Source organism: Cavia porcellus, unplaced genomic scaffold, assembly GCF_034190915.1.
Source record: "Cavia porcellus strain 051 isolate PalLab524CR breed Dunkin Hartley unplaced genomic scaffold, mCavPor4.1 scaffold_7, whole genome shotgun sequence".
NCBI classification, from domain to species: domain Eukaryota; kingdom Metazoa; phylum Chordata; class Mammalia; order Rodentia; family Caviidae; genus Cavia; species Cavia porcellus.
Window position 1 is genome coordinate 35,182,944 of NW_026947490.1, and position 27,541 is coordinate 35,210,484.

The following is a 27,541-nucleotide window of genomic DNA, read 5'->3' on the forward strand; positions in this document are numbered from 1 at the left end:
TCCTGTCTGAGGACCCTGAATCCCCTGTCTGCTGCCCTCACAGAATCCTGACACCCCAAGGGATCTCCAGTTCCTGCCAAGCTACTGCAGCCCAGGAAGAAAATCTCTGTGAGAGGAAGATGGGTGGGGGATGGGAGATGCCCCAAGGTCTCAGCATCACAGGGGCACAGGAAGCTGGGGCTCAGAGTTCAGTCAGTCTGAACTCTGACACTGCTCCTGGAGACATCATACAGCTGCCTGGCTCTGTGTCTCCAGCTGGATATGGCAGGGATTGAGGGAGTGAGAGTACCCAGGACACTGGCCAAGAGCTGACCACTCTTCTGTACATGCAGATGCCACAGTGAACAATACAAAGCCTGAGGACCGAGTGGAGCTCAGCATTGAGGTGAGACCCAATTCTATCCAGGGCACAGGGACTTCCTGTCTCCCAGTTAAGCCCAGGGACTCTGCTCTGGTCACCACCGCTCAGCTCTCAGGTGCCTCACAACTGAGCACTCCCTTCTTGAAGCCCTGTTATGACCATATGTTGGGCTGTATTCCTGTGACCTTGGCATCCCTTCTCTCTGTCCCCTTCCTGGCCCTCATCCTCTATGTGGATTTTTCCTACTTGTGGGTCTCAGAAGGACCCCAAGTGGGTGAGCTGCCACTCACATCCATTCACAGGGGGCTCCCTCATGACCTGCCACCATGGGGTTGCAGATACAGTGGTGAGCACAGCCCCCTCACATACTGAGCCAACTCGAAGTGGAGGCCAAGCACAGAGCTATGAAAGAAAATAAAGCAAAAAATGGGGTAGAGAGCAGGAGGGCCAGGAATAATCAAGGTAAGACCTTGGTAAGATAACGCTGAACAGAAGACTTCATACTGGGAGCCACATGCACCTCCCATGTGCCAGCAATAGAGGCACAATACTTGGCAAAGGCAAAGGTTCTGAAACAGATAGGCTCCTTCAGAACAATGATCCCTGTGGCTACAGCTCTGGCATCAAGGTTGGATTGTTAGTATGCAAAGGCAGCACAGTGGAAAAAAATCTGCCAGACCCTCCAAGACTTAGAAAGGCAGTGAAAGTCCATGAGGAAGAAACAGTGTATGGTTTAATTTCTAAAAGATACCTCTGGTCACCATAGGGGAACCTGGTTGGAAGAGACCAATGTGGAGCCAAGGAGACCATATCTCTTGTCTCTATGCCCGTGTTTCATAGCCCAGCTGATGAGGGTCCCCAAGGAGTGATGTATGCTGAGGTGTAGCAGTCAGCACCGAGAGGAAGAGGGGCCTCCCTTCCTTTGGCACTCTCTGGGGAGCTCCTGGACACAAAGAATGGACAGGCAGGGGAGGACAGGCTTATTAATGCTTAGGTCAGTCCCACAGTCCCCCCAGTGCCCAGTCTTCCCAAGAGCCAAGCAAAACCCTGCCCTCTCCCACTCTTCCCTGCAGGCTGCCACCTGTGAGGGTCCTCAGGATGTGACCTATGCCCAACTGAGCAACTGGACACTCAACCAGGGGACAACTGTGTTTCCTACCTCCCGGGTCAGGGCCCACCTAGAGGAACCCACTGTGTACACTGTCCTGGCATCCAGTAGACCTAGAGCCATCTCAAAGGAGAGTAAGTGATACCTCAGTCAGGGACACCTCAAAGAGACCTCCAGAGATTGGAATCTTCCCAGACTCACCTGACTCTGTGATCAGAAAGAGCTCACATTTGTGTGTGTTGGAAATAAAACTGGTGATACTTCAATAATTGTTGAGTGACTTAGAAATGAAATCTTGGGAGAGGGTTATGAAATAAACTGTAATGCTTATGACAGCATAACCCCACACAGATAGAAAATGACAAAATTAAATGAATGTTGTGGCAAACACTCTGAAACAATCTTTGAACCAAAATATAATATCAAAAATTTAGAAAAAGTTCGTGAAATAACTCTAAGTCACAGAAGATAAAAATATTACTAGCTAATAATGATGGCTTAAATAGAGTCAACACAAATTTCAACATTAAAAAACGGCAGACATCTAAACAGATTCCACATGTGTTTATGATGTAACAGCAGGACATTATGAATAATTTTATGTCGACGTGTAACAAAGTAAAGATGAAATGGACAAAATCCCACAGATGACATTTTCTAAGTGGAGATAAACAAAATTAGAAAGTCAGACTGTCTCATGTGTGTTGAGTACATTGACCCTGATATTAAAACAATTGCCCATGCAAATTCTAGTTCAATAATATTTGCTTGTGATTTCTTTCACATTTCAGAAGTACATCAAATCACAAACTTCCACAGACAAGTCTCACAAGTAGAAAAAGAGAAAAGACAGCCTAACATGTTTTATCAACCAAGAAAGTTATTATAGCAATACTTGTCAAAGAAAGTACAAAATGGGAAAGTCTCATTCTGAACTCTCACATCAAGTAAGATCTGCCCTTCAGTCATCCATGGAGGCCCTTGACTGTAAGCCCAGTTACTCAGGAGGTTGAGCCTAGAGGGTTCAAACTTGATCCCAGCCTGGGGAACTCAGCAAGACCCTGTTGGAAGATAAATCAAGAAGGTTTGGGGATGTAACTTAGTGCTCTCCATGTTCATTCCAAAATCAACTCTCACAAAAAATAGAAAAAGTTTCAATAAAAGATAATACATCATGATAATTGCAGGGAGTCATTGAAGCTGGAGATTGACCACATGTGTGGGGCTAAAGCAAGCCCAGTCTAGAAAACATAGAGAGCCAAAAAAGCTATTCCAGCACCAAGAAAGCAAGGGGCCCAGATCAGCCAGGCAAACAGGTTGCTAGTCAGTGGGGTTGAAATTAACAGTCTTCTTTTGAGGGTATAAAAGTACTACAGGGTTGGTCAATTCCTTCCCTCCCATCAGGACTAAGGGCCCCACGTGATCCTAGCTTTGTCTCTTTATTTTCTCATCCTTTCACCGTTCTTCCCCACAGGAACATCTAGAGCTGCAGCTGATCACTACAGATAATGCTAGTGGGGATTTTTGCTTTTAGTTTGAAAGGCAACAGTAGGTTAAAATTTAAAACTACGTAAGAGGTCACAAGCCAGAGGGAGCCCTCCACTCCCATCCAGAGCCATGAGCCTGCAGAATCCTCTTAAGTAAAACTCACCTCCTGTGTAGTACTGTTATACTAGTGGCAAGAAAAAGAATTACTTTTGCCTTTCTTTTTCTACAACTTTTTTCACTATCTCAAACAGAAATGCTGTACTGATTGAATAGCACCTCCCCATTTTCCTGAATCTTAAGTCTTTATTAATCTGTATGGAATCTCATGTTTTTTTGCTTATTCTAGGTAATGTATGAAAGTGTAATTGTACAGTATTTATAATTTTTGTCTGGTCATTTGTTTCCATGGTTTATTCATATTGTTGATTCTTTTACTTTTTAAGTATAATGTTTACATCACTCTAATGTAAATATCTTAAAACCTTCTGTCTTCCTTACTTTTCTCTCATTGCTGAGACAAAAACACCCAATACTCAAAATGAAGGAAGAAAGGTTTATTTAGCTCACAGTGTGTGGAGGTTTCAGTCCATAATCAGTGTGCTCCAAAGCAGGATGGCACAAAACAGGGCCAACACTTCCAGGTAGCAGAAGACAGCAAAAGCAACCAGAGAAGATGAAGGAAGGATGAACTTGTTATCCTCTCCTATATAGTAACCAGGCTACCCTCATCCCAGGGTAGGTGTAGTGATCACACCATCTCCTTGTCCTCGTCTTGCACAGTCTCAGGATGTTTACAAATTAAAGATATGGGCTCCCTGCTGAGTCTCTTAGTTAAAATTCTAACCTTCTCAAGTTGACACAATGTATCAACCATAACTACTGCATATATGTTCATGCTTCCTTTAGCAATAAAGACAGACTCAGAACCACATCATGAGTCAATGTTGTTGTGCACACTTTACAGTGTACATTTTTACACAAACATAGGTGATGTGCTGTCCTACACACAGAGGCCAGAATGTGTGTGCACACATTGTGCATATGTAGTGCTCCTTGTCCAACAATGCCATAATTACATTAGCAGGTTTAATGCAAATTTCTTGTAGACTGTATACAAGGCAACACACTGCTTAACAATAAGCAAACATCCTGAGAAATGACTCTGGGTTGTAAACATGAGAGTAAACTTACACAAGGAGAAAAGGAGATGACCAGGCTTCCTGCTGTGCTTGGCCAGCTCCTGGGATTTGGGTATGCCTGTGCCCTCAATTCTGGAGACTGGACAGCCTGAGGTGAGTGTCCATGCACCATACCAAGCCAGAGGAGTTTAAGATCATTGTTACCACTGGTCAGGGAACTTCATAGCTTCCTGCCACATTGGACCTGCTCAGCAGGTCTTGGGCCTTCCTGCACCAACTTCCTGGCTTCCTGCCTTGCTCAACAGGCTCCGGGAATCTTGGGCCTGCCTGCACACTCAATCTGGAGACTGGTCAGAATGGCCACACCATCAGGAGCTTGGGAGTTTGGGATCATTGCTCCCACCCACCAAGGAACTTCACAGATTCCTGCCACACTCAACCACACTCAATCTTGGGCCTGCCTGCCTCACCCCAGTGACATTCTATCAATCTGGGGGACTGGGTAGCCAGAGTCCCAGGAGCTGAGGGCATAGAAGAGGATTTCCAACAGGCCCTGGGGAAGCTTTGGAATAGCACTTGAAACATAGAAATATAAGAAAATGACAAAACAAAAGACTAAAATAGAATCTCAAACCTCCAGCCCATCCCAAGAAACCTTAGGAGCTATGTATGTGGAATATATGCTATACAACTGAAGTACCTGAAATAATAGCAACTGAAATAAAGAAGCAAATATGATAAGCTTTAAAGGAATTCAAACTAGAGATAACTCCCAGGTAAAAGAAGAAATGAAAAAGATGCTGAACATATCTAAAGAAGACACAGTTTAAAAATAGGAGGAACTAAGCAAAAAGATAGAATCCCTGAATGAACAACATAAGAAAAAAACAGAATACATAAAGCAGATGCAAACAGATATACAGGAAATTTAAAAATTCCATTGAAAGTTGTAAAAACCACCTCAATGAAAGTGAAGATACAATTTCAGACCTCGAAGATAAGATTGCAGCTAGTGAATAGGAAAGGAAAGATCTGTTAAAAATAACAAGGAATAAGGAAAGAACAATACAGCAGCTGCAAGATGATGCAAAGAAAAACAACGTAAGATTGATAGAGATAAATGAAAAAGAACTTGACAACATAAAAGATATGAAGAGGATATTTAGAGAAGTAATAACTGAAAATTTCCCAAACATGAGAATGGAAATTTACATCAGGATCAGTGAAGCATATAGAACACCAAACAGCTATAAGCAAAATAAAACTACACCCAGACATATAATAATCACCATCCTAGAGATCCAACATAAGAATAGAATATTAAAAGCTGTCAAGAGAAAAGACAGATCACCTATAAAGGAAAATCCATCACAATCACAGCAGACTTGTCAGCACAAATAATAAAGTCAAGAAGAATATGGAGTGAGCTATTTCAGATCCTAAAGGAAAAATGATTTCTAACCTTGACTAATGTACCCTGAAAAACTGTCTTTCAAAATTGATGGAGAAATAAGGTACTTCCATGACAGAGAACATCTGAAGAACTTCATGATCACCATGCTAACCCAGCAAAGAATACTGAAAGACAGTTTAGATACACTTAGGAAACAACCACTAAGCAAAGCAGACAGATATACACAACTGAAAGATAAAGATGCAACATCAGAAAGATAACATGTCAACAATAAACAAATACATAAGAGTTATAACCATTAATGTAAATGGTCTCAATGCACCAATTAAAAGAAACACACTGGAAGAATGGTTGAGGAAACAATATCCCATCATATGCTGTCTACAAGAAACCCATATAACCCAAAAGGATACTCACAGACTGAAAGTCAAAGGATGGAAAAAAATATTTCATGCAACAGGAACTCAAAAAAGTGGGGGTAGCTATTCTGCTTGCAGACAATGTAAACTTAAAGCCAATAATGATCAGAAAAGATAAAGAAGGTCACTACATACATGTTAGGGGAAAACTACAAGAGGAAGAGATAACAATCTTAAATATATATGCACCAAATTCTAGAGCATCCAATTATAAAGCAAGTATTAACAGAAATGAAAAAGCAAATTAGCAGTAAGAAAATTATAACAGGAGACCTTAACACACCATTGACACCAAGGAACAGATCAATCAGGCAGAAAATCAACAAAGAAATAACAAAACTGAATCACACCTGTGAACAAATGGACTTGATAGACACATACAGTGTCTCATCCAACAACATCAGAATACACATTCTTCTCAGCAGTACATGGGATGTTCTCTAAAATAGACCATATACTAGCCCACAGAACATATTTAAATAAATGCAAAAGAGTTGAAATTATCCCATGGATGTTATCAGATCATAGAGCCATGAAATTAGAAATTAATGATAAAACATACTTCAAAAATCTCACAAACAAATGGAAACGGAATAACACACTTTTGAGTAATCAGTGAGTTACAGGGGAAATTAAAGAAGAAATTAAACAATACCTACAAGCAAATGAAAATACAAATACAACTTACCAGAATCTGTGGGATGCAATGAAAGCTGTCCTCAGAAGAAAATTTATTGCACTGAGTTCCCACATCAGGAAAACAGAACGATAGAAATAAACAACCTGATGCTACACCTCAAACATCTAGAAAAAGAAGAGCAAGTGAAGCCCAAAGCAAAAAGAAGAGAGGAAATTATAAAAATCAGAACAGAAATTAATGCAATAGAGACTAAGAAAACAATCCAAAGAATCAATGAATCAAAGAGTTGGTTCTTTGAAAGAATAAATAAAATTGATAAGCCCCTAGCCAACCTTATTTTAAAAAGGGAAGAAAAACCTCAAATTCATGCAATAAGGAATGAAAAGGTTAAATCACTACAGACCCAATAGAAATATAGAAGATCATCAACACCTATTTCAAAAACCTCTACTCTCATACGTTTGATAACATAGAAGAAATAGACCGATTCCTAGAAACATATGAAATACCAAAGCTAGGTCTAGCAGATGTAAAACTGCTGAATAATCCAATTTCTATTAATGAAATTGAAAATGTAATTAAGTCCTTCACTACAAAGAAGAGCCCAGGCCCAGATGAATTCACTGCATAATTCTACAAGAAATGAAATGCAAAGAAGACCTAATGCCGACACTCCTCAAACTGTTCAATGAAATGGAAAGGGAAGCAATCCTTCCTAAGACATAACTGGAAACAAATATTACTCTAGTACCAAAACCAGAGAAAGACCCAATTAAAAAAGAGAACTATAAACCAATCTCTAATGAACACAGATGCAAAATTCCTCAATAAAATATTGGCAAATAGGATGCAGCAAATCATCAAGAAGATCATATACCATGACCAAATGAGATTCACCCCAGGAATGCAGGGACAGTTCAACATACATAAATCAATAAATGTAATCCATCATATCAATAAAGTGAAAAGTTAGAATCACATGATTGTTTCTATAGATGCAGAAAAAAATTTGATGGGGTCCAATGTTCATTCATGATAAGAACCTTACAGAAAATTGGAATAGATGGTCTTTACCTCAATGTGATAAAGGCGATCTATAACAAACCAATAGCCAGTATCGTACTAAATGGCCCCAAACTGAAGGCCTTTAGCTTAAAATCAGGCACAAGAGTAGGATTTCCCTTATCACCACTCCTATTTAATATTGTACTGGAAATATTAGCCAGAGCAATTAGACAAGAGAGAGAAATAAAAGAGTAAACATAGGAAAAGAAGAAGTTAAATTATCATTATTTGCAGATGACACAATACTCTACATAGAAGACCCCCAAAACTCCATTGAAAGACTCCTAGAAATGGTAAATAAATTCTGCAATGTAGCTGGATACAAAATCAATACTCTAAATCAATAGCATGCCTATACACTAATAACAAAATCACAGAGAGAGAAATAAGAGAAGCCACACCCTTCACACTAGTATATGTGATAGTATAAACAAAAATTTTATAGACAAGGAGATAATATAGTAACCATTGTTTATTTTCTATTAGTTGATTCTGAGTACCCTGTAATACTTTCGTTCTCTTGAATGGTTTTACACTGTCTTATTATGTTTGATACTATAGTATATGAATGTATACTCAAATATTTCAAAGAAAGCGACACTATGGTAGGTACTGTTATGTGGGGTTGTCTTGTGGTGAAACACTATGTTGCTTAAACTGTTCTGTTCTGACCTGTGTTGTTATGTTCTTTTATCTTAATCTTTTTTTAAGTACAAAAAAGAAAAGCAGATGATCAAAAAACATGGCACACATGAGTTATGTGAGGATCCAGCCATACTTTATAAGCAACAGAAGTATAGTGAGTAGATAAACCATAGTGCAGCCTTACTTATCGGTTACAAGGGTGATGTACAAGTGAAACTGCTTTTTTTAGTAACTGTATACATTTTACACAATCTTTGATTACTGCATGTTGTTTATACAGATGAGACAAGTCCATCGTGGCAAATGTATGCACGCACACAATACACTTTAGTTTCTTTCCTATCAGTCATTTGCTCCACTCTTCTTCCTAAGTTTCATTATCTCAGTTCTCTCTAATGACTCAATGATCACTCAAAGGCAAATTCTGTCATCATTATGTGTTTGTATAGTTCTGAAATTTCTTTTTTGATTTTTAGTTTTATCTCATTATGACCTGATGAAATGCAATAAATCATTTGAGTTGTTCTGCATCTTTAAGGCTTGTTTTATGACCGACACTGTGATCTATTTTAGAAATCTACATATAAGATGATGAGAAGAATGTGCACCAGACACTTATGGATGGTATAGTTATGGACATCTGCTAAGTCCTATATATATATATATATATATATATATATATATATATATATATAATATGTTTTATATTATCATTATTTGCAGATGACACGATACTCTACATAGAGTATATATGTATATGTATGTATATATATATATATATATATATATGTATATATATTTCCACTCTTACTTTTCTGTTTTTTTTAGTTTGAAGAAAATAAAAGCAAATGTGACAAAACAAAATAGAGTCAGTCAAAACAAAAAGATGGACATAGTACCTGATGTAAAAACAAAATACAAGGTGATCAACAATGGTTACGATAATGCCTCTTGCTATCTTCAAAAGAATTGCCCATATCATCAGATATAATAAAATTGAACAAAACAGTACAGAACAAAGCCAATAAAAATGAAATATTGGAGATACTATAGGACTTCAAAAGAAGATAATAGTCAAACCAGAATGGGTATCATAGTGAATCTTATTGTCTTCAAAGTAGTTGCCTATACCCTCAGACTTGATGCTAACAAACAAAACAGCATAGAGTAAAATCATTCAAAACAAGACAGTGAAAGGAATAAAAGGGTTCAAATCAAGTAAATAAGAAATAAAAATTGATTACAATAATATATCCTGCTATCTTTGGAATGGCTGTGTATGCCATCAAATCTAATACAAGTAGACAACCTGGAACATAATGAAACCAAAATAAACAGAATGATGAAAACAATAAGTTTCAAATCATGATCAAAGATTAACAAGGCTACTGCCTTCCTTTTTAGACAGTCCTCTCCCTTTCACTTTCACAGGGTGCACTGTACATTTTGCATCCCACTACTTCCTTTAGATTTTAGATTAGAAAGGCAGCCCACTATTCACCTAAGTGATGATGAAAGTTTTTATCCCTGAACCTGATCTCAACTTGTATCCATTTACCTACAAGAGCCTCAAGGTTTTCCTTCTTTATAGCTGAGTAGTTTTCCATTGTATAAAAGTTTTATGGCTTTATAGCCAATCTTCAGCAGAAGGCCAAGCTACTCCCACTTTTATCTGGTTCCCTGCCACACAGAGCATTGTTTTCTTGTCTTTGACTTTAAGTCTATAAGTCCTTTTTAGGTTAATTGTATTTCTAATATAGTTGATAGACTGTCTCCTGATCCATTCTTCCTGTGTTTCTTTTTACTGGTGAATTGAGGTCATCCATATTAATGATTATAGCCAACATTCTCTGCCTCTTCTTTGCCAGATTATTTTTCTGCCATTGGTGTCTACTTTTCCCCTCCATTCCACTGTCTGCCCCATCGGTGACACCCCCTCCCACCATTGTTCCTGGAACCACGGTCTTTTCCTTCTCACTCTCTAGAATGTCCTTCATTAATTTTTGTAGGGTTGGTTTGGTGGTCATTAACTCCCCCAGTCCTTCTTTGTCATGGAAGTATCTTGTTTCTCCATTAATTTTGAGAAATAGTTTTGCAGGATACATAAATCTGGATTGGAGATTATTTTCTTCCAGGACATGGAATACATCACTCCAAGCTCTTCTTGATTTAATGCCTTGTGTCAAGAAGTCTGCCGTGATTCTGATGGGTTTTCCTTGACACGTGATTGCTTTTCTCTAATAGCTTGTAATATTCTATTCTTGTGTTAAATTTCTGGGATCTTGATTATTATATGTCTGGGTATAGATCTATTTTGGTCATAGCTGGCTGAAGTTCTGTATGCTTCACATATCTGAATATCATTTCTTTTTCCTATGCTTGGAAAGTTCAGCTTCGATTCACCAATAAAAAGAAACACAGGCAGAGAGTGGATCAGGAGATAGTCTATCAGCATGCTCTGTATAAGAAATACAATTAACTTAAAAGAGGACTTATAGACTGAAAGTCAAAGATGAGAAAACAATGCTCTGTGTGACAGAGAACCAGATAAAAGTGGGGGTAGCTGGCACCCACTGTTGTTTGCTGCTTTTATCAGTCTGTTCATGACTACTGGAGTGTAAGCAGGGTCAGGGCAGACTGGCCCATCCCTTCTGAGCTCCCAGTGATAGCTCTGCCAGATGTCTCCTTCTTCTGTTTAAGTATTTTTCTCTTTTTTAAAAATTCTCTTCAGTTTTCACTTTAGTTTCTTCCTGGGTTGAGGGGAACCACTTTTTGTCTTCTCTAGAATGCTATATTCCAGCATCTGGACTGTTTCTCTCAGAGAGGCTATTTACTTGACTGCTTACTGTTCCACCATCTTCCCAGACTTCTCTTTTCTCTGTTTTTTTAAAAAAAGAATAAAACAAACAAAACACAAGAGAACAAAGCACATTGAAACAAAAGAATACAAGCAACACAGGATTTGAAAACAAGACAACAGGAAATCAACAGTAGCTACCATAATGTTCTTGTTTTCTTCAATATTTGTTATAGGTGGTTTTCTTGATGGCAGCTATTATTTCAGGAGTGAGATGAGATCTCAGTACTCTTTTAGTTTGCATTTCTTGAATGACCAGTGATAGTGAACATGAATTAATGTATTTATTTGCCACTTGTATCATCTTTTTTTTTTTCTTTTTCCTTTTTATCGGTACCAGGGATCAAACTCACGACTGCCTGCTTGCAAGGCAGGCGCTTATGCCACTGAGCTAAATCCCCAGCCCCTTATTTGCCACTTGTATATCTTCATCTGACAACTGAGTGTTCATCTCAGATACCCATTTTTGGTGAGGATTTTTGAACTTGGGGGCTTGATTTTTTCAATTCTTTAAATGTTCTGGATATAAGTCCTTTCTCTGTGGGGTTGCTGGCTATAATTTGTTTCCATTCTGTAGGTTTTCTTTTCCCTCTATAGGTGATTTCTTTTGACGTACAGAAACTTTTCAATTATATGAGATAACAGTTGTTGATTCTTTGAAGTATTTCCTGTATAGTTTGATTTTTGTTCATGTATTCTCTGCCTTCCCCTATGTCTCCAAGATGTATACCGACCTTATTTTTCAGTATATTTAGTGTTTCTCTTTTAATATTCAGATCTTTGATCCATTTAGACTTTAGTTTTGTGTGTGGGGATATGCATGGGTCTAGTTTCAGTCTGGCATGTGGAAAGCCAGTTTTTCCAACACCATTTATTTCAGAGACTATCCTTCTTCCAGTGAACATTTTTAGCCCCTTTGTCAAATATTAGGTGGCTGAGTGTCTTTGTAGTTGTGCTTGCATCTTCTAATCTGTTCCATTGATCCTAAGGTCTATTTTTTTTGCCAGTACCATGGTGCTTTTGTCACTGTGATTTTGTAGTATAGTTTCAAGTCAGGAAGTGAGATGCTTCCTGCCTTGCATTTGTTGCCCAGAAGTGTCTTTGCTATTCCAGGTTTCTTCAGTTTCCAGTTTTCTTCAGTTTCCAAAGTGTTTTCCAAACACTTTAAGAGTGTTTTCTCTAGATCTGTGACTTATGTTAATGGTATTTTCATCAGGATTGCATTTATTCTGCTTGACAGCTTTGGGAGTATGGCCATTTTCACAGTGTTGGTTCTTCCTAGCCAAGAGCAAGCAATTTCCTTTCATTTTCTAATATCCTCTTCAATCTCCTTTTTTAGAGCAGCATAAATGTCAGCATATGGCTCTTTTATATTCTTAGCTTGATTCCTAAGTATTTCTTTTTTTAGATGATATTGTGAAGGATGATATTTCCATAATTTCTCTCTTGGTGAGTTTTTGGTTTGTGTACAGGAATGCTATTGATTTTTGAGTGTTGACTTTGTATCCAGCTACACTGCTGTATTTGTTTATTACCTCTACTAGCCTTTTAATGGAGTTTTTTTGGGTCTTCTATATAGACTATCATGTCATCTGCAAATAGTGATAATTTAACTTCTTCTTTCCCTATTTTTATTCTTTTGATTTCACTCTCTTGTCTGATTTCCCTGGCTAGTATTGAAAGAACTATATTGAATAGGAATGCTGAGAGTGTACATCCTTTTACTGATTTTAAAGTGAAAGCTTTCAATTTTTGTCCATTTTGTAAATGTTGGCTGTTGGTTTGTCATAGATGGCTTTTATAAGATTGAGGTAGAAACCTTGTACTCTGAGTTTCTGAAGAGTTTTTATCATGAACATGTGTTGGACTTTGTTGAAATTTTTTCTGCATCTATTGAGGTGATCATGTGGTTTTTGTTTTTGGCTTTGTCGATGTCATGTATTACTTTACTGATTTGCATATCTTAAGCCATTTCTTGAAATCCTGTAATGAATCCCACTTGGTCACGGTGTATAATCTTCTTGATGATTTGCTATCTTCTAACTGCTAGTATTTTATTGAGAATCTTTGCATCAATGTTTATGAGTGAGACTGGCCAATAGTTCTCCTTTTTGGTTGGGTCTGTTTTGGTATCAGAGTAATACTTGTCTCCAGGAATGATTTAGGGAGCATTGCTTCCTTTTCAGTTTCATTGCAGAATTTAAGGAGTATTGGCATCAAATCTTCTCTAAATTTCTTGTAGATTTCAGCTGTGAATCCATCAGGACATGGGCTTTGCTTTTTTGATAAGATTTTAATTATGTTTTTAATTTCAATAGCTAATATCGAGTTATTCATAATTGCTATACCTTCTTATTTGAGCTTTGGTAGTTCATATATTTCTAGAAATTTGTTCATTTCCTCTGTGACTTCGACTCTATGTAAGTAGAGATTTTCAAAGTAGGTATTCATGATCTTTTGAATTTCCATGGGATTTGTAGTAATTTGCACCTTTTCAGTCCTTATTGCATGAATTTGGGTTTTTCTTCCCTTCTCTTTATAAGGTTAGCTAGAGTTTTGTTAATGTTGTTTATTCTCTAAAAACCCAGCTTTTTCATTTTTTAATTTTTTGCATTCCATAGATTGCAGTATGCAATTTCTGCATTTCATTGAATTGTAGATATTGCTTTTTTTCTTCTTTAATTTCATCTATAGTCCACTGGCTCTTCAGAAGAGTATTTAAATTCCATGCATTTATACAGGCTTTGCAATTTCTTTTATTTTTAATTTCAAATTTCAGTGTGCTATGGTCAGATATCACTCATAGGATAGTTGCAATAGCTTTGCCTTATGAATGTTTTAAGGGATAACATATGGTCTATTTTGGAGAGTGTCCCATGTGCATCTGAGAAGAATGTGTATTCTGCTGTGATTGGGTGGAACACTGTTTAAACATCTACTAAGTCAAATTGCTCAGAGGTATGATTCAGTTCTGTTATTTCTTTCCTGATTTTTTGTCTAGTTGATCTATTTCTTTGTGACAATGGGGTAATAATATTACCTGTTTTAACTGTGTTCTTCCGTATTTGGTTTTTCATGTCCATTAGTATTTGTCTAATATAGTTGGGTGTTCCTGTATTTGCAGCATATATGTTTATAATTCTTAGTTATTCCTCTTGAATTTTTCCATTAATTTCAATAGCTAATATCGGGTTATTCATAATTGCTATACCTTCTTATTTGAGCTTTGGTAGTTCATATATTTCTAGAAATTTGTTCATTTCCTCTGTGACTTCGACTCTATGTAAGTAGAGATTTTCAAAGTAGGTATTCATGATCTTTTGGATTGTTGCTTCATGCTGCTTTGTTATTTTTAAAAGTATGTAGTGACCTTCTTTATCTCTTTTAATCATTTTAGGTTTGAAATTCACATTGTCTGCAAATAGAATCATTACTCCTGCTTTTTTCTGGATTCCTGTTGTAAGGAATACTGTTTTCCATCCTTTGACTTTTAATCTATTAGTTTCCTTTGTGGTCAGGTGTGTTTCTTATATACAGCATATTGTGGGATCATGTTGCTTAATCCATTCTCTCAACCTATTTTTTGATAGGTGAATTGAGGACATTTACATGTGTGGATATAACTGTTATGTGCAGGCTAAACTTTGCCATGTTATGTTCCAGTTGTTTGCCTTCTGCTTTTTCCCTTTGTTTAATTTCTTGTTCTACTGAGTGGTTTCTTTCTGTTGTTGTTCTTGGGATTCTGGTCCTCTTTATCTCTATCTAGTATGCCTTTCAATCTTTCTAGAGTTGGTTTTGTGGTCATGAATTTCTTCAGTTGTTCTTTATCATGGAAATATCTTGTTTCTCCATTAAATTTGAATGAAAGTTTTGCTGGGTACTTCAGTCTGGGTTGAAAGTTGTTTTCTTTTAGGACTTGAAATACCTCACTCCCAGCTCATCTTGACTTGAGCGTTTGTGCTGAAAAGCCTGCCATGATTCTAATGGACTTTTCTTGATACGTGATTTGTGTCTTTTCTCTAGCATCTTTTAGTATGTCATATTTTTTTTCTGCATGCCTGGGATCTTAATTATTATATGTCTTGGTGTAGATTTATGTAGGTTGTGATTGTTTTGTGTTCTATATGCCTCACTTATCTGCATATCAGATTTTCCCCATTTTGTGAAGTTTTCTCCTATTACTTCTGTGAATATTTTAGTTGTTATTTGCCATGACTTCTGCATCTTCACTGATGCCTATTAGCTTGTATAGTTTTTCTTGGCATCATCTTGAAGCTGTTGGATTGTTGCTTCATGCTGCTTTATTTTTAAAAGTTCTATAATTTCATGATCGCTAATTGTGATCCTGTCCTCAAAGTCCAAGATGCTATCCTCAGCTTCATTTTAACAGTTTTGCCAGCTTTCAATAGAATCTTTTTCGTGGATGTCGCTTTGAGTTTGTTTCACGAATTCTGCTTGTTTTCTATATTGTTTATACAAGGCTTCAATCAGTTTCCCATGCTCCTGTACTTTTTTATTTATTTCTTCTCTAGCCGTGCTGAGCAACTCCTTTATTAAGGTTGTTATTTCTTTTTTATGTGAGAGATTACTTCTAATTTGATTTGCTCTAGAGTCTCATGGAGTTTTTTTTTTATTTCATTTGCTATCTTTTCAGATACTTCTAGTTTGTTACTTTTGAAGTCTTCTATTTCAACGTCTCCTGTACTTGCTCTTGGTGGACTATATGTTTGAGATTGCCTTTTGCTTTTTTGTTTTGCCATTTTACCCTTTTGAGTTAATACTTGATCTTTCAATCCCATTAGTGTCAACTGTTGGTCATATGCATCTTGGCATCCTACTGTAAGGTTAATGTTTGTCCAATTGCTGGGTCCACAATTAAGAGGTTGGCCAGTCATCTTAATTCCCCCTTCAGGATCTGTTGGGTGAGTCCTATGTTCTTCCTAGACTTAAAAGCCCAGGGGTACTAATTGAGATCAACCCCTAGTTCCAGCTGTTATCATGTCTTCAGGTTGTTCAGAGTCACCAGATCTCCTTGTTATAGTGTTTGTCTCATCTGGGATTCTACTGTGTCTCTGGGTATCCCAGGGGCCCCCTTACCCTTTTCATTGTTCATTTCTTGGTTTTGAGTTTTCTCTTTATTCTTTTTGATAAAGTTGGCTAGGAATTTATCAATTTCATTCATTCTTTCAAATAACCAACTCTTCAATTCATTAATTGTTTGTGTTGCTTTCCTAGTCTATTGCATTAATTTCTTCTTTGATCTTCATAATTTCCTCCCATCTTTGGGCTATAGCCTCACTTGCTCTTCTTTTTCTGAAAGTTTGAGGTACAGTATTAGGTTATTTGTGTTCCTTCCATTTTCCTGTCATGGGCATTTACTATTATAAACTTCCCTTTGAGGATTGCTTTCATTGTGTCCCACAGGTTCTGCAAAGGTGTATTTGCATTTTTGTTCAATTTTAAATATTGATTTCTTCTTTAATTTTTACTGTGACCCACTTGTTGTTTATGAGAGTGTTGAATAGTTTCCATATGTTTATGTTCTTGAGGGATTTTTGCCATTAATTTCCATTGTGCTATGGTCAGATAATATGCATGGGATTATGTGAATTCCTTTATATTTAGTTAAACATGTTTGTGGGCTAGTATGTGGTCTATCTTAGAGAATGACCCATGTGCAGCTGAGAAGAATGTGTATTCTGCTGTTGTTGTGTGGAACACTGTATACATCTGCTAGGTCCATTTGTTCAAAAGTTTGATTCAGTTGTCATTTCTTTGGTGGTTTTTTTGCTTGGCTCATCTGTCTCTTTGTGACAATGGGGTATTTATATTCCTCATTATAACTGTATTATTTTTTATTTGATTTTTCATATCTATTAACATTTGTCTTACACAGTTTTGTTCTCCCACACTTGGTGCATATATAACAGTGATTATAACCTCCTCCTCTTCAAGTTTTCCCCTAAAAAGTATGTAGTGACCTTCTTTATCTCTTTTGATAATTCTTGGTTTGAGGTTTACATTGTATGAAAACAGACTGGATACCCTGCTCTTTTTTTTGAGGGGGGGGGGTTTCCTGTTGCATGGAGTATTGTTTTCCATCCTTTGACTTTTCCTGTTCACAGCATATTGCTGGATTTGGTTTCTTAATCCAATCTGCATGTCTGTTTCTCTTAGTGAGTTGAGACCATTTACTTTCATGGATATAAATGACTTATTCCTATTATGTTATATCCTGATGATTGTTTTCTACTTTTTCAGTTTAGTTGTTTGTCATGCTTAGTGGTTTCCCTCTGCTGTTGTTCTTGGGTTTGTAGCTATCTTTGTCACTTTCTAGAGTACCTTTCAATATACTTTGCAGTATTGGTTTAGTAGTCATAAATTTCTTCAGCAATCTTTTTTTGGAAGTATCTTATTTCTCCATCAATTTTCAAACATAGTTTTGCAGGTTTCATCAATTTGTGTTGAAAGTTGTTTACATTCAGGAAGTGAAATACTTCACTCCAAGTTCTTCCTGACTTGAAGGTTTGTGCTGATAAATCTGCCATGATTTTGATAGGCTTTCCTGCATAGGTGATCTGTTTGTCATCTCTGATGGCTTTAAGTATTCTATTTTTCTGATGAATTTCTGATTTCCTGATTATTATATGTCTGGGTGAAGATCTAATTTGATTATGGCTATCTGGAGTGCTATGTGCTTTAGTTATGTGTATATCAGATTCTTTTCCTATGTTTGGAAACTTTTCTATTATTTCTATAAATAATCTTTGTATATCATATGTGTTTAGCCCTGATTTTTTCATTGATACTTATTAGTTTTATATTGTGTTTCTTTACATTGTCTTGCAGCTGTTGAACTGTTGTTTCCTGTTTCTTTTTTTAGCAGATCTTTTCAGCTTTGATTCTGTATTCTAGGTCTGAGAGTCTACCTTCAGTTTCATTCAAGTGGCTTTGCCAGCCTTGAATAGAATTTTTAATTTCCTGAATATCCCTTTGAATCTGTTTCTTGCATTCTCATTCTGTCTTATATTGTTCAATCAAGGTTTCCATCACTTTCGTATGTTCCTCTGTTTTTTATCTAGATCATGTTTAGATACAGTCAACATTTTTTCCACAGTGTTTTCCATTTCTTTTTTCACTTGAGAAATTATTTCTCATGTGGTTTCCCCAACTAAACTGAAATCTTTTAAGGAGAAGCTCTATGTAGTAAATAGATCACATTTATTTAGTAAATTGTCAATATTTGGATATTTATCAGTATGTTGATGCTACAAAGAATGCTTCCTGGAGGACTAGAATCACATCTGGGTCCCTCAGAGGCCAGTGAGTATACAGCAATGTCACCTTGTGACATTGTGCTCCAGGCACAGCACCATGGAATGTGCAGTGTGCATGCATTGGGGTTCTTTGCTAATGGATTCAGTGTGGCTTTGGTTAGAGTTTCTGCACCCTGGGCCTCATCTGAAAGTTTTTATGTCCCTAACTCCACTATGCTGTGATGAGAAGGAGTTGCTCATCTTCCTGTGTGGTCAGCAGGCAGTGAACATTTTAGAATATGACCTGGTGCTGAGACAATCACATCCTGATTGTTTACTAGCTTTTATCAGTTCCTATCTCCTACTTGCAGAAGAAACATCATGCCCCAAATCAGTCAGCCTCCTATGTCCTGTAAATCCTTGAAGGAAAAGCAGGAGACGGTCACAGTGGAGAAGCCTGTCAAGAGACACAGGATCCTGGGACCCTTGGAGGGCTGAGTTCATGCTCTGTTAGGCCTGAGTCCAATCAGACCAAGCACAGTCATGAAGTGCAGGGTCCACATGGGCATGGGTCCCGAGACATTGTCTCTCTAAGATATTGATTGGTCTGGATCCTGTGTGTGATGTGCTGTGTCCTCCCTTTCATTGTTCACTGCTCAAACACGAAGGGCTTCTCAGTTGGGAGTTATGGTCCAGGTCCAGGTGACATAGAAGGCTTTCCAGTGAATTCTCTGGCAGTTTACAGGTACTGAGAGTCCCACACTATTCAAGAGCTGAAATGGCTTTGCCTTTTGCTAAGCCAGCCTCCTGCAATAGCCTGTGATGCTCAGATCTGGTATCTTGGGTGAGCTGGAATTACCCCTCTGAGGAGAAAGCCCCAGTGCTAGAAACTAAGTTGCCTATGAGGACCAGGAGCTGCCTGATCTTCTCCAGCCTATCCAGGATGAGGAGAAAAAGGGCTTTCCTGCTGCAGAGTCTGAAAGGAACCTCAGTGGGAGAATGGTGATAACTAATCCCATGTTTTTATTCTATTGTTTGAATCTGGGAGATTTTAGCCTATTCTACCATGCACACAGTATTATTAACACACAAAACTTGAAGAGAGCCTTGGGTCAGGTTTGAACAGTACCTAAGTGAAATCTGAGTTCTGGGAGATCTGTTGTATCCATGCTGGGGTGAGCTGTATGTTGCCCAAACACAAGGCATCCCTGGACATAAGGAGGCTTTGAGTTGGGGAAAAACCTCGCAGGAGTGTAAATGAAGAAATCACTGATGGACAGGAGGGGGAGAATGGTTCTATATTTCCTCCTTACGCCTGATCCACTGCTCTCCCAAGAAGTCATGAAAATCTTTTTACCAGCTCGGCTAAGCCCTGTTTTCCCTAGGGATGATGTGATACTGTATGGTGAGCCATGCTCACACAATTAGGTGCCCTGATCTCTGAGCTCCTCTGAGGATTTCTAAACAACTATCTCACTGATAGGTCTTCTATATCTGACACCATAGCACAAAGAGGACCAAATGGTGGATGAGACAGGAGCTCCCTGAGCCTACAGCCTCCCTGCAGCTGCCAACCCATGCACATCTCATGGTGCTGCCTTCAAGGGTGCAGCCTTGGGCTCTTATCCCTCCCCTTCCTCCTGCCAGGACTCTACATCCAAAGACTTCCATGTGATCCCAGGACTGTGAGCCAAGCCCAGCACTACCTGGATTTCAGCACCCGTCAAACCCAGGTGGAGGCCAGGCTGTCCCACCTTCTGAGCCCACAGAGCACCTCGAGCAAGGACCTGGGCTTCTCCTGGGCAGGTTTCCTCCACAATGATGCTGCTCCTTCTCAAAATAGCTCTAGATGAATCTGCACAGGGTGCAGACCTTGTTTCTATCTCCAGAGTCCCTTAGCATTCCCCAGATTCCTGTGGCTTCTTCATCAGTGACCTCAGATGTGTGGGGATGAGTCACACTGAAGACCTCACTGCTAGAGGCTAGATTTTCTGAAACTGTTTTGTAATAACACCTTAGTTCTTGGTGCAGATGTCCAGCCCACTTTCTTGGAATTATCTAGCAAAGTTTCACAGTGATGAAGTGTACTCCGTATTTGAGCTATCAAAAAGGGCACTGCCTAGCTATGAATATCATTTACATTAAAATTGTAATAAATGAATAAAAGCTAAGCTTCACCTCATTGCTCACACCTGCCAAAACTCAGGAGCTCACAAGGCACAGGGAGTGGAAGCTGGGATGCAGAAAAGCAGAAATTCAGGCCTGTTACCTTGCCAAAACTTACTCCCTCCTCTAGGTCAATGGTGGAAAATGAGATTCACAGGTTGTTTTTGTCAGGGAGCCTCACAGAGAGCCTTGCAGAGACTCACAGACTATAATATGTGACATGGATGGCAAATTACTTGAACTCCTGGCATTAGATAACAAGAAGAATCCCTCCTGCACTTTCTCACACCTCCTGCTCTCCTGGAAATTACTAGGATAGAGACTTTGCCTCAAAACTGAGACTGTAAACTTATCCTGAGCCCAGCTCCTGTGGACAGAGAGCCATGACTACTCTCGGCACTCTGCTCTGGAAGTGATTTCTGTACTACCCAAGGCTACCTTCATCCCTCTTCTTCTCTAGAATCAGTGTCTGTGCAGAACAAGCCCTGGCCCACTATTCTGAACTAGGGCTTCCCTAGTTGTTGGAATTAGCACACAGTGCTCCTTCCTATGGAATTCCTTGTACTTCTTGGGCACTCAGTGTGCACACGCAGTTTCTCATCATCTCTTAGCCCCAGTTAGGAGGGGCTCATCCTCATGGTGTCTGTGGCCCTCGGTGCATAATTCACTGTCTAATACCCAGGCTTCCTGGCCTCTCATACCTGGAACATCAGTATTCTAAGGCCCAGGTGATTCCTTTCACCTCTCTGAGCCAGGTGTCCTCCAAGGTTCCTGTCCACAGGAGAGTTCAGCACCACCTGACACAGAATTGTGCTGTTTTCCACCCTTGAGAGAGGAAGATTGTATGAACCCCAGGACACTCTAATATGACTCAGTCACTCTTCTCTCCCTGGCACAGTAGGGTGATGGTGCTTCTTCTGCTGTCTGAGGCCTGTGGCTCAGGGACACAGGCTGTTCAATGGGTGAGAGGAGTCCATACATTCTGTGAGCCTGCTATGTGCAGGTCGACCACCCACTCTACAGGCACACATGCTCCAAGCTGCAGAGGACAGGGATAGGAGAGACAGAGAGACATCCACAACTTTTCTCCCCCTGGACACTGCATGGAGCTGGTCCTGGTCCAGCCCAATTGTTGCTAAGAAGAAGCTGGACTAGCAACAAACACTGTTAGCTTTGCAGCACAACACAGCCAACCTATCAGAGCTACATGTTGTGTATTATCTTCTTCAGCAGTGATTGAGAACAGTTTACAAATCAGTCCTTAAAAGGATTTACACTTTGTGATTATCATTTCCACTGTGTATTCTTGTGTAGCTGCCAACCACTGTATGTGGGGAAAATATGTTAACCAATTTTCCACTGGTAAATATTTTGCAGCTGTTATCTTCCTCCCAATAAGCAAGGATCACCTAACCTGAAAATACAATGGTGAAATTTTTTTGAGCAGAAGAATTTTTTTACTGTCTGTTCTAGTGTTCTCTGTTGGTTCTTTCACCTGGGTTTTGTAGCATATAGTTTTGATCCTATATGAGGTTTTTCCATAGATTTTCTGTGTTACTTTATGTTCTTGGGAGACAAGAGATGTTTAAAATTTAGTATACAACAAGGACCCAGTTCCCCCAAACTATTAAAGAGCTACCCTTGATCCACTTGCTGAGACTGTCCCTGTCTTCATCTGACTCTTTCTGATCATCACATTCACTCTCTCCACCTGTCTCCATGTTCTAATGCTCTAATCTCTCTCTAGAACCCCAAGTAAAAACTCAATCCCCCAGCACTCTAAAAGCACCTGCCTGGTGATCCCCACTTTTCGAAATTCCACTCCTAGACCAATTCTACAGCTAGTCCCAGTGGTGCTCATAGCTCATGTGACTCGGGAGTATTCCTGATCCATCCATGAGAGATGATTCTCCTACTTTGCTCTGATCACACTGTTCTGGTCAAAGGTAACTTCTCTCTACACCTATGAACAATGTGGAGACTCAATTGAATATAGTGACCATGGGCCCACTGTGTCCCTCACTTCTTGACATTAGGATACTGAGCTTCCTCTCAGAGGAACACTCTGTATGCTCACAGTAAGTGAACAAGAGGTGTCACAGTAATGACCTCCTTCCAGCTCAGTCATTGTCTTTGTAAGCTCATGTTCTTTCATCACTGTTATCTTTCACAGTGCTTACTTCACTCAGGACAAGGAGGGGCTTGCTACACCCCAGGTGTTGTGACCTAAACAATGTTGTTCTGCAAGCCACGGTGAAGCCCTGCAGCCCTTTTCCTTCTTCTTGGTCCAACAGAGGGTGCTGGGAAGGCAGACTCTCAGTACTCCAGTGGAGCACTCAGCCCTGGAAGGATGCATCAGGGAGCACCAGGAGTAGCCACTTTCCCTGGATATGCACAGCACTGACTGTCACTGTCCTCACACAGAGGTAGACATTCTAATGGTAAAGCACACGTGGAAAACAAATAACTGCATGTGGGGCTGGGCCTGCCAACTCCTATTCATGCAGGGCCACTCTCTCTTCAAGGACAGCCCAGGCCCCAGGGACAATGAAGCTAAGCTGACCTGTCAGCCCACTGCACAGGTGTGAGGACAGCTGCAGTGACTTGCTCTTGAGCAGGGGGCAGGACCTTCAGGTCCCTAGAAGGAAAGCCGTGAACATGGGAAAAGGGAATTGGAGCACAGGAAAGAGTACAACTTTATTTCAGCTTCTGGGTCAGTCAGTATGTGGTTACTTTAGAGAAATCCTGGAGACAGTCACTATAGAGGTGTCCTCATACATAGGACATCTATGAAAACCTGATGAAGGGAGAGGTCCCCTCCACCTCCTCTTCCTGCAGGATGAGTGATCAGATGCTGGGTCCCCACTTGAAGGTCTCCCTCTCAGCATGCAGGCCATATGCACTTTTAGACTGCAATGTATTTCTAAGAGCCCAGGAAACTGTGCTAGGTAAACACTTACTTAAAAATTACCCAGGAGTGACAGTACAGATGAGGCTCTCAGAATGTGAGTGTCCTGGTTGGAGTCCAACTTCTGAGGCCATGAAGCATGGAGCCTGGGTGCTTCCTTTAATGAGTGGGCTCTTGCCATGTGGGAAGGTCTGGAACAAAGGGAGAACTCAAAGCTTGGCTGATTATTTCTCCACAGAGCTTTGGATCCTGAGCCTGCAGAAGCCAGAGCTCCACTGAGAGAGGAGTTCTCTGTCCCCATTGGGTAGGTCCACAATTCTCCACTTCCGTTCATCTGTGTGTCCTGTAGCACTGAGGTCTCCTCTGGCAGAAGTGGAGCTTCAGTGAGGCAAAATGAAGCATATAGTGCCTGTTCTGCTGTGCCTAGATCAGGACTGGGAGGAGAAAGGCACCAGGCTAGGGTAGAGACAGGGATTGAATGAGGTATCAGATTGAACCTCTGACAGGACAGGAAACTCTCTTTCAGGGCTGAGTCTGCACATGGTACTGCAAGGACCCTCAGGTAAGTTCTCCCCAGCACTCTGTGTACCAAACCCAGCCTCAGCTCCTATCCTTCTGTTGGCATAACAGAGGCTTAGACTGAGGTTTAGTAACAGAGAGAGGCCTTGGAACAATCTAGGGGACTAAAAAGGCCCTGGATCTAGGCTCTGATTTCCTCGCAGGGAACCTCCCAAAACCCTCTCTCTGGGCCATTCCAGGCTCTGTGATCCCTTGGGGGAGTTCTGCAAGCATATGGTGTCCAGGGAGCCTGGAAACCCAGGGCTACAGTCTGAACAGAGAAGGAAGATTGAAGTTCATGGAAAAACAGATCCTACTTGAAAACAAGGCCAAGTTCTCCATCCCATCTATGAGAAGAGATGATGCAGGGCAATATTGCTGTTACTATAATAGCCCTGCTGGCTGGTGAGAGCCCAGTGATGCCCTGGAGCTGGTGGTGATAGGTGAGATGACACTCCGAGTCCACCCCCAGCTTCTGCCCTCTGGAAGGTGTCTTCACTCAGAAGAGTCCCTCTCTCACAGCCCAGCCTTGGTGTGAGTCCATTTCATATACTTTCTCCTTCTCCCCTAGGATTCTACAGAAAACCCAGCATCTTAGCCCTGCCCAGCCCTGTAGTGACATCAGGAGCCAATGTAACTCTCCAATGTACCACAGGACAACAATGTGAGAGGTTCATGCTGACTAAGGAAGGAGAAGCCAAGCTCTCTTGGAACCTAGAATCCCGATGTCTTCCCAATGGACAGTTCCAGGCCCTGTTCCCAGTGGGTCCAGTGACTCTTGGTCCCAGGTGGTCATTTAGATACTACAGCTATGACAAGGAAAGGCCCGGGTGTGGTCCAGACCCAGTGACCCCCTGGAGCTCCTGGTCTCAGGTAGGAAGACCTATCCCTGTCTTCTCTCTGTTCATAATGTCACTCCTGTCCTTAACCCCAGGGACATTTTTTTCTCAGTTGGAGTGAGGATGATTTGGGGATTCCATCTAGGGGAGGGTCCTTCCTCTATGACAACAAGGCTCCTTAGAAGTGAGCTCACCCCAACCCCTTTGACCTTATTGTAGAAATAGCCACATAGGCAGGGGAGGGTGTCAGAGAGGCCTTGGGGTTGATTTTGGACATTTCTTACCAGGATCATCTGATCCCAGGCTCCCACCCACAGGGCCTGTCACCAAATGATGCACATCCACAGGATGCTCTGGGACCCCATCTCTCCATGCACAGTGCCTAGATTCACAGCAAGTGAGTCTGGGGCTCCATCCCAATCATCCTGCATCCATGCTGCCTGGAGAATCCCAGCCCATTTTGGTTCTTGTCATAGCCTCAGCTCCTCTTGTGTCCAGAAATCAGGGCTTCAAGTAGAGATGTGGACAGGATGTGGGCAGAACAGTCTCTTCTCTCATTCTTGATTTTCTCACCTGAAAACTGCCTGCGCGAGAACAGCAGGTCACATCACAGGATTGTGAGAATTTGAAGTGATGAATACAAACCTCACTCTGGCAGGGTCATCAGACAACTGAATGACTTCCTAATGTAGAAATCACACATGGCCAAAGTCAAGGAAGGAACCTAAAGCTTCTCACTTGGATCTCAGTGGCCTTCCTCCTCCTGCTTGCACTTCTTATGCTTTTGTGACTCCAGTGTCAGGGTGATGTAGAAAGTCAGGTGAGGAGGGAGAGGATGGCCTGGGTTGTACCCAACTAGTGATCAGCTGCTGTGCTTAGGGCCCCAGAAATTGGAGGATCCCAGATCTGACACTGACCATGAGGAGTCATGGCAGGTGCAAGGAAGAATTCACATAATGTCTCAGGTCAGCATCTTTCTTGTCACCAGGACCCAGTTCTCTTTCCACCTCCCAAAGGACTCCTGCTGGAAGGAATAAAGTTCTAAATTTATATACATTATTTCTATCTCTATAATATGTATCCATAAGTATCCATTGTGTTTGCACATATTTTAGTCTTATGCATTTTCCTTTTGGTTGTGGGAATCAAACTCAGAGCCTTACACTTGCTAGGTAATTTTGATGCCCCTGAGGTGCATTCCTGGCCCTCTGAATATAAATTATTGAAAATTTGAAAAAGATTTAAATTTCTAAAGCAAGAAGTGAAATTTTGATAAGCCACTGCTATTCCCACCATGAGAATATGCATGTGTGTTGTCCTGCAGGTTTTCCTAACTCCATGATGATTTGCTAATGAGAGGTGACAGAGAGATGGGGAAGCACCTGTAATCCAGGTTGGGTGGTGAAGGGGAGGCAGCCTCAGAATTCAGTCTTTGTGCTCCTGATGTTCAGGGGCCCTGAGGACCAACCCCCCTTCCTGGACCTTGGCTCCTCCACTGGTGAATCAGAGAAAATCATCTCAAGGAGAATGAGCTCACATTGTTCTATCTCTCAGACAGCAAGAAACATAGGAGGGCTTTATTTCTGAACTGGAGGCCTTTGCTCCTGCCAGTCCTGAGCTCCTAAGTGCCAGTTAACTTTGCTCCAGTGGACTCAGACATAAGATCTGAAATCCCAGAGCCCACTGAGGCTGAAGAATCCTGGGTGGATATCAGAAGACTCCCTGCTCCACAGGGAAAGTACAGTTCAGAATCTTGCAAAGCTGAGTCAGGAGAAAGAGATGCAAGGATGAGGAACCTAGGGAAGAGGTTCAGGTCTCTAAAATCTGCTCATATCCTCTCTTTATTTGGTTCTCAGAGATGCAGAGACCATCATTATCCCATCCCATAACACGACAGAGTCAAGGCAAGTGTAAAGGAGATGTCTCAGTTCTGGGTCTTAACACACAGGGTCAGGCTTGGCCTAGGATGTACAGTTGTCCCCTGTGGATATTCCAGAGTCCTGTGGTGCTTCTGATCTGTCCTGACCTCTGTGAACTCTTTGTCCCCATCCCAGCCTTACAGCCCCAGGACTACACAGTGGGGAATCTCATCCGGATGGGCCTGGCTGGCCTAGTCCTAGTGGCCCTCGAGATTCTGCTCTTACAAGCTCACTGCAGCCAGAGAAGGATCTAAGATGCAGCCAGGATGTGAGCGCAAGAAAGATCCATCATTGCTGGCAGTGCTTGGGCCTTGGACATGAATTCTACATGCTGAAGTGGCTCTAGAACAAAGTCCTGGATCCAAGTTGGTGACCCATCTACTGGCAGGTCTGAGGGAGGTGATGAATTTTGGGTACAGGGGAGTCTAGTATGATCTGGAAAGAACTCACTCTTCATTAAATTGCTCTCCGTGGTTGGCCCCATCGTCCCTCAGCCCTGAGCACCTCTGTAGTCCTCACTCTTCTACAGCTTCTCACCACATTTTTGGTTCCTGAGCCCTGTCAGACATAGGCAGGAGTCTGCTCAGCCTGGCTGGGTTCCAACTGCGGGTGAGGCTGAGCCCCCAGCACAGCCTCTCCTGCAGAGAGAAGCACCAACTGTAGGCACCACTGGACATGGCCCTTCCTGAGTCCCATAGGGCCTCTGTGCTCAGTGCTCACCTGAGACTCTGGAGGAGCTCCCCAGGTCACTGAGGTCTC

The 27,541-nt window shown here is 40.7% G+C and overlaps 1 pseudogene; it reads left to right on the plus strand.

Moving 5' to 3' along the window:
* The first annotated feature begins 24,006 nt into the window (after window positions 1-24,006).
* On the plus strand, window positions 24,007-27,036 carry LOC134477090 (leukocyte immunoglobulin-like receptor subfamily A member 5; annotated as a pseudogene).
* The last annotated feature ends 505 nt before the right edge of the window (window positions 27,037-27,541 follow it).